At 51.4% G+C, this 8,436-nt stretch overlaps 1 long non-coding RNA gene across 1 annotated transcript; it reads left to right on the forward strand.

Annotated features, from left to right (window-relative positions):
• The first annotated feature begins 751 nt into the window (after positions 1–751).
• On the forward strand, positions 752–3,846 carry LOC119470752. Its single transcript, XR_005199723.1, has 3 exons — positions 752–987; positions 1,998–2,066; positions 2,405–3,846. It is a non-coding gene; the product is annotated as an uncharacterized LOC119470752 (long non-coding RNA).
• The last annotated feature ends 4,590 nt before the right edge of the window (positions 3,847–8,436 follow it).

Genomic DNA, 8,436 nt, shown 5'->3' on the forward strand with positions numbered 1-8,436 from the left:
ATATGTGTGTACTGTGTGCTCTGAGCCAGCATGTTGCTGGGAAAAGCTGAAGGGAGAGGGGTGGGGCACTGTGCACAGTGCCCAGGGTGCTGGGAAGCAGCAAGAAGTTGGTCAGTGGGTCAGGCAGCCGGTCACCCGAGCAAAGAGGGTGACAGGTGGGCAGGGCTGTCGGGGGTGACCAGCCGGCTCCCACCTGCTAGGGCTGTCCATCAGCACTAATGCTGGCAGTGCCCGAGGCCAGGACCCCCAGCAGGCCAGCCTCAGAGACGCACACTTCTGGGAGACATGCATCCCAAGGTGGCAGAGACCCAAGTCCTGGCCCAGACCTAAGCAACCAGGTTCCACGCTGTACCCTCTTACCCACCCTATGCCAGAGGCTAAAAGCTGCCTTGGCTAGCTCAGAACCTGAGAGCTAAGGGATGGGAAGGGTTCCAGTGGGGACACATGGCCAGTGGCTGTCCTTCCATATTCATCTATCTGTACTATTCAGATGAATGGAAGTACATGACTTTGATAGTATTTTGGGATAGGAAAGGCAAGAGGGTCCTCAGAGGTCATCTAAATCACACCTCTTTATTTTTCAGATAAGTAAAACTGAGGTTCAAAGAGGCCCTGGGACCACCTGCAAAGATCCTGGGATTCATCAGAGGTCTGGTAAGAGCTAGAAGATTCAAGGGAGTCTTGCCGGGGTATGTCAGCAGGTGGAGGCTGTGAATAAGTGTGGCGGGGGGAGGAGATGAACGCTGGGGCTCCACAAATCCAGGTAGGGAGGGGGCCAAGGTCTGGCCAGCTGAGCAGGGCACAACCGGCAAATGAGAGGCATGGAGAGTGAGGGAGCTGAAGCCCAAGTCATGATCCAGTGGAGGAGCAGGCACGGAGCTGGCAGGCGGTGGCGCCAGCGCAGGACTGGGCGCCGCGGGTCCAGCGTTGGAGAGACTGGGATGGGGCTGGTGACTCCGGCCCGCCTGAGGACAGAGATGGAGGCCGGTGGGCAAAGCGGGGAGGATCTGGGGCGGGGCCTTGGGGGTGCTGGGGAGAGACGGGGGTGCCAGCACCAGGTCATCGGGAGGGGAGGGACTGGAGAGCGCTGGGCAGGGCGGGGAGATGGGAGCCGCGCTGGAGCGTGGGGAGGGGCCCGGCGGTGGGCGCGCGGCCGCCGGGAGAGGCCGGGGCCAGGCCGGGTCTGCGGTGAGGGGAGGCGCGTGGCCGGCCGCCCCCAGCTGTGGCGTCGTTCAGGCCCGGCTTAGCGGGGCCGGGGCCAGGGATTAGGGGCAGTGGCCGCACCTGGCGGGGCGGCCGCAGGGCTAATGCTGTGTGACCGCGGCGGCCCCGCCCGACAACTGGCTTCCTCCCGCCCCGGAGGGCTGTGGGCTCGTTAGCCCCGCCGGCGTGTGCGCGGGGTGCGGCTGCGGGCGGCAAGTGCATGTGTGCCCCGGGGGGGCCTGAGGCTGGCGCTGACGGCCACCGGCTGCGCCCGGCACCAGGGGGTCCTAGAAGTGAGGCTGCCCCAGGGGCCGCGGGGAGGGGCAAGACACTCGATTGCGTGCCGCCGCAAGCTCTTGTCACTGTGTGATGGTGTGGTCCCGGAGTCCGACTGGGGGTGCCTCTCTGACATGACAATCCCTGTTCTCACCCTACGTGGACCGTGTGTCACTGTCCAGGACCTTAGCCCGTATTCGGAGTATCCCTGTAACCAGACTGTCTATGGGACACGTCCGTATTCTGAATGTGTTTAGCAGTATGGGGAAGAGCTTCCACCTTCCTTGGGACCTGCTGCTCAAATTTCTTCTGCAGATACACCTTTGGCTAGCTCGGATCCTGACAGCTATGGGATGGGAAGGGTTCCAGTGGGGACGCATGGCCAGTGAATGTCCTTCCATATTCACCTGTCTGTAATATTCAGATGAATGGAAGTACCTAACCTTGCTAGTGTTTGGGGATAGGAAAGGCAAGAGGGCCCTCAGAGGTCATCTAAATCACACCTCTTTATTTTTCAGATAAGTAAACCGAGGTTCAAAGAGGTCCTGGAACCACCTGCAACGATCCTGGGATTCATCAGGGGTCTGGTAAGACTGCAAGCTCCTTCCCAGCCGGAGTGTCTCAGCTGTCCATCCCACAGGGCCCCAGGCCTCTGGTGCTGAGATGGAGACCATGCAAAAGTTCTGGCACCTGGATTCCTGCCCTCCTCAAACTCAGGCCTGCCCCCCTAAGCCCCTCTTCATCCAAGACCTACCTAAGGGCCACCAGCCATGCTCTAACCTGCCCTCTTTCCTACCAAAATAATTACATCTGAACAAAACTTGTGTTAGAACTGAGAGGTTTTATGGAACCTCGTAGGTGAGCCTCCAGGCCTTTGCACCTGCTGTTCCTCTGCCTGAAAGGACACTCACTTCCCTTTTCCTAGAGCCGAGGAGCCACCTCCACTGGGATGCCTTCCCTGCTGCAACCCACTCCACACCACCATTCCTTTTCCTTGCAGAACCTTGGATCACACCTGACTCTGGCTATTCCGATGTCATCTCCATCTCCTGGAGACAGTTGCTGCATGAGAACAAAGGCAGGGCCCAGACCAGGTCTGGAGGGATAAGTGACAGGGATATGGGCACTGAGCTGAGGCACTGGGCAGGCAGAGCCACTGCCCTTACCCCTACCATGAACCCCTAGAGAGAGGCTGCTAGAACCTTCATTTCTAAGGAGCAAGAGAGTGTGGCTACCCTGCCTCTAATTATTCCTCCATAGGCACACAGGCCTTCTCTCCACCCAGGGAGCACACATCTGCCAAGAGCAGCCCTGCCCCCACACCAGGCTCTCCAGCAGTGAGGAGCTGGGCTGGGCTGTCCTCACCCGCCCTCCTGGTTCTTCCCTGGCCCTGCCTTGGGATGCCAGGACCCACAGCAGGTGCCTGGAAAGGCTTGGGGATGAAGAGGGGCCTGGGCACAAAAGGCCACCCTCTGGCCAAGAGCAGAACTTAAAGAAACAAATTCCAGAATCCTCTTCGTCCTCCTTTTCCCCACCCACTCTTTAGTTCTGTTAATAATAACAGCTACCATTTACCAGGCACCTAATGTCTTTCTTTGCACAGTATTTGATACTGTATGTGCATTGTTTGTTTAATCCTAAATCAATCCTGACGCATAGGTATTACCCTCCTCATCTTTCTGATGAGGAAATAGAAATTCAGAGAGGCTATATCCCTTGTCCAAAGTCAGTGTTGGACTGGTCAGTGGCAGAGCCAAGATTCACACCCCACATCTTTCCATGCCCTTGTCCTCCAATGCTGACCCCAGGTGCTGCTCTCCTCGCCCTAGGTGGTGACTCTCTGCTATACGTCTGCCTCCCACATTAGCTTGAGAGCTGTGGGATAGCAAGGGCTGTCCCGTCCTCTCAGTGGCCCCAGTGAAGGAATGAAGGAATGCTTGTAGAATATTACCTTGGCTGTTAGAGGGCACAGCATGGTAGTTACACACATGGGCTCAGGAGCCCAAGTGCTGGGGTTCAAATCTCAGCTCTTACTTCCTTTATGACCTTGAGACACTAGTATTTCTGTCTCAATTTTCTCATCTGTAAAATGGACATGATAGTGAATGCTGGTATTGAGGAGACTGAGTTAGGAAAAGTTCCTGTCCTATAGTAAGTACTGCCTGTGTTAGATAAGATGCAGTGTCTCCCTCCAGACTAGAAGGGGCCCGGTCCCACTCTCTGCTTGCATCCCCAGCACTTAGCACAGGGTTTGCCTGGAGTAGGTCCTTCCCTTCCTCATCTATAAAATATTACTAAAAATACCCACCTGGCAAGATTAAGGAGATGTATGTAAACTTCCTGGCACAGGGCAGAAGTTGGCATCAGTAGTAGCACCAGTGGAGGGTGGGCTATTGGTAGGATAATGGGGAGGGAGGGGGAAGGTGGGGTAGAGCCAGGTTAGGCTCTTCTGAATGCCCCATTTTTGGATCCAGAGGCAGAGTCTTCACCCAGTGTCCTCCTCTTGCCCATGTACCATTCAGGCCCTGGTACAGAGGACACATAGGACCTTACTCAGATGGTGGCCTCTCCACCATGTGGAGAAATCCCCATGCCAGAGGGTACCCTGGGGCTAAAGTGCCTCCTCTTCGCCTCTTCTAGACCTTTCCCCAAGGGACTGGCAGCTTTGTGTTTTGAGTATGGAGCCAGCTGGACAGGGAGGCACCCAGGAGATCATCCCAAGCCAAACTTATTTAGGAGTGGAATCCTGTCTTCAGATAAATTCTTAGGTGAAACCCTGATATGTAAAGCAGACAGAGGCATTATTTTGTGCCATAAATTAATTTATAAGTTCATGTAGATAACTGTTATTTCTTTATTTTTTTTTTTTTTTGAGACTGAGTCTTGCTCTGTCACTCAGGCTGGAGTATGGTGGTGTGACCTTGGCTCACTGCAGCGTCCGCCTCCTGGGTTCAAGCAATTCCTCTGCCTCAGCCTCCAGAGTAGCTGGGATTACAGGTGCACGCCACCACACCCAGCTAATTTTTGTATTATTACTAGAGACGGGGTTTTACCATGTTAGCCAGGCTGGTCTCAAACTCCTGACTTCAGGTGATCTGCCCACCTCAGCCTCCCAAAATGTTGGGATTACAAGTGTGAACCACTGTGCCCAGTCATAATAGCTGTTATTTCTTATAATACAAAAGAGCCTGGCACATAGCAGGCATTCAAGAAATAATTGTTGAATGAATGGATAGTCCATCAGTGGAGGAAAAAAAACGAGGCTATTTCGATGAATACAAATCTGTGAAATAGGGGGTAATTATGTATGATGGTTGGTGGATACTTCTGGCCTAAAATCTAATCCAACATTTGTGAAATCCTTATAGCACTTCTGAATGGCCCAGGACTCCAGAAAACACAGGTTGAAAATGACAAGTTCTCCTTTTGGTGGGTGAGGACACTAAGGTCAGAAGGTCAGAGGAAGATTCAGGCTAGAAGCCAGGCCTCCCGATTCCCCCTCCAAGGGCTCAGGCCCTCCTCAGCCCCTTGATACGTTGCATTCTAGGGCCCTGGGCTGGAGTTATTCCTGTCCCTTTCACCCTGGCTAGGACAGCTTGTGTGCCGGGGGCCGCCATCCTGCTCAGGCATTTCCCACCAGCCTCTGCCTTAAGCTTAGGCCAGGCAGGAGCCAGGTTCCTCCCACTGACTTCAAGATGGGCTCTCTTCCTAGTGTCTATTATCTGAGCAAGCAAGGCCCATGGCCCAAGACCCTCTTGGAACCAGAAGGCCCCAAGTGGCAGACATTCCGAGTGAGTGCCAGATTAGTAGAACCTACTAGATGGGTGAGGAGCAGGGGAAATGAGTACAGTCATTGATGATCTGCCCAGGGGGAACACCCAGGAATGCCCCAGAACATGGGCCCCACAGCAGTTGGGGGCATTTGTGGGCCTTCCTATAAACTTCTGAGAGGGTAACTTTATCCTGCTTCTTTCGGCCAAGTATCCTCCTCCAGCAGCTGGTCACAAAGCTGGTTAATCTCCCAGAGTGCTCAGCTTAAAACCCGTGACTCACAGCACAGCCAGTGTAGGGGAGGGGGTGACTGCCTCCAATACGTGGCGCCCAGAGTCAGCTGTTCTGGGGCCTTCTCTGGTTTCTCCAACTCAGTCCTGAGGTTTGGGGCCTTGTCTTCCTTCCTGGAGTCCTGCTTCTCACTGACCCCTACATACAAGCCACGAGAGGTCAGGGCCCTGGGAAGAGGGCCAGTTCCAGGCCTTGGCTTTGGCCAAGCCTTCAGGCTATCCCAGAAATGACCAGCAGGCATTGGCCTTCTGGGGAAGGGGGAGGTTTCACATGTAACTCTGGGAGGGATTGGCCCTGAAATTGGGGTCCCTGCCTCATCTGCCCAGACCTGGAAAAAATCCCCTTTGGCCATGACCCTCTCATGGTGGATCTTCATTCCCCATCAGCATGTGGCATGAAGCCTGTGTAGGGTGGCTGAAATGAGCTAGCAAAAAGGAACACAAATGACAAGGGACCTCTGACTTGAGATCAGTGGAATAAACACAAGCTGTGACATGGAGAAAAGGTGGAGTAGAGTGTTGGCTTTGGAGACACATGAGTTCCAGTCTCAACGGTCCCAAAGCTGCCAGCTACTAGCTGAATAGCTTCCCTGAGCCTCCGTTTCCTCATCTGTAAAAGTGGGATAGTAATAGTACTTACCTTGGTGAGCTAATGTGAGAATCAGATGAGATTCTGTTTTCCTGCTTAGTAGGTGGGAGCTATCAATATGATTATTCTTATTGTCATGATCATATTGCTCAAAAAGCAGGAGAATCCATTTTCACTTGTTAGGGGACTTACGTTTGTATAATGGGAGGGAAGCTAATGTCTCAAAGCATTTCAGTGACTCTTCTCATTTGGCAGGAAATCTATTCTAATGAATGTGACTCTGTAAATGATAAGGGAGTATCTGCCAGCCAGCGGCATCTTGCTTGTTATGGCTGAAGATCTAACCCAAGAAACAGCTGTAACAGATACATGACAAAGGCTCCCACTGGTACCTCTACTGAGCAAAGCACAAATCATGAGGTAACCCTTGCTCCTGTGGTGCCAGTGATTCTTAATACCTTCTACTCCAACTGAAGAGTCCCATACGTATCCAAAGACTCCTGTAGGTAAGGAGGAATGAACCACTTTATAAGTTCCTGTTATGGGCCAGGTACTATATTAAACACACATATTTGACCATGTCTAACTCTTGCAGCACCCATCGGGGTGGGTGTACTATTTCCTCCATGTGGTGGACTAATTAACGAACCCAGTTCTTCACTCCTCCTTGTATCCACACCCTTTGCCTGGTGACCCTTTACAGCTCTTCATATCAGGAGGCATACTGTATATTTCTCCACGTCTCAGTTCTGAGCTCAGCCATGCAACTTGTTTTGACCCAGGAGGAATTAACATATGTGAATCAGGCAGAGGTTTAGGAAATATGATTATGTTTCTGTTTGCACTTTTGTACCACTACCATTACCATGAAAACATGCCTACGCTAGCCTGCTGGAAGTGAGGCTTGTGGAGAACAGCTGAGTCGCCCAGTTGCCCAGCCAAGACCAGCTAGATCAGCCAAGGCCAGTCAAGTGCAGCATGTGAGTGAGCCCAGCAGAGCCCAGGAAAACAGCCCAATCCAATAGCCAACCTGCAGACTCAGAAACTGAAGTCACTATATTTTGGAGAGTGGTTCATTACACAGAATTATCATGGTAATAGATAAGAGATACATGCCATTAAAAAAAAAATAGACTCCTTTCCTGGATTCCATCTTTTCTTTCTCTTAGTGTGAGAGTTAGCTGTTTCTTTCTCTCTCCTTCTCCTGTTTCTCTCTCTCTCTCTCTCTCTAAATAAATCACTATCAACAAACAAAAAAAATAGACTTTATTTTTCAGAGCAGTTTGAGGTTCACAGTAAAATGGAGCAGAAAGCAAGAGAGTTCTCATATACCCCCTTCACCTATACATACACAGCCTCCCCCACTGTAAACATCCTGCACCAGAGTGGGGCATTTGTTAAAATCAACAAACCAACATTGATGAAACTACATATCATCACCCAGAGTGCACAGTTTATATTAGGGTTTACTCTTCGTGTTGTATATTCTATGGGCTTTGACAAGTAGATAATGACATGTATCCACCATTACAACATCATGCAAAATAGTTTTGCTGCCCAAAAAATTATCTGCACTCTGCTTATTCAAACCTCCATCCCCTCAACCCCTAGTAGTCACTGATCTTTTTTACTGTTTCCATAGTTCAGCCTTTTCCTATAGTTGGACTATGGGAATGTCCTATAGTTGGACTCATGCAGTTTGTGATCTTCATCTTCATTTAGGACAAAAGAGAGGGAGATAAAAGGAGGGACAGCATGGCAAACCCTTTCACCTCTTCCTCTCTTACTTGGGCAGAGGCTATAAAATCGTGGCTATAAGTATTCTAGAAGTTTGTGTGTGTGAGACCCAGGCTTAAATATTGGGAATTCACAGAGGCTGATGGGTGTTAGACTTTTCCAGCATTCGGTAGGTGGGTCTGATTGTTGAGGTTTGGAGTTTTGGACAGGTGAGACCTAACAGTAGCTGCTGGGTTTGTTTGGTTGCTTATTTATTTATTTATTTGCGAGAGAGAGAGAGAGTCTTACTCTGTTACCCAGGCTGGAGTGCAGTAGCACTGTCACAGATCACTGCAGCCTCAACCTCCCAGGCTCAACCAGGCTCAAGCCATTCTCCCACTTCAGCCTCCCAAGTAGCTGAGACTACAGGTGCTTACTACCACGCCCAGCTAATATTTTTACTTTTAGTAAAGATGGGGTTTCATGATGTTGCCAGTCTGGCAAACTGAAGACCCAGGCTTGAGACCAGGCTAGTCTCAAACTCAAGCTGGATCACCTCAAAAAATCCTCCTGTCTTGGCCTCCCGAAATG

This window comes from Cebus imitator, unplaced genomic scaffold (assembly GCF_001604975.1).
Source record: "Cebus imitator isolate Cc_AM_T3 unplaced genomic scaffold, Cebus_imitator-1.0 Scaffold39, whole genome shotgun sequence".
Taxonomy (NCBI): Eukaryota; Metazoa; Chordata; class Mammalia; order Primates; family Cebidae; genus Cebus; species Cebus imitator.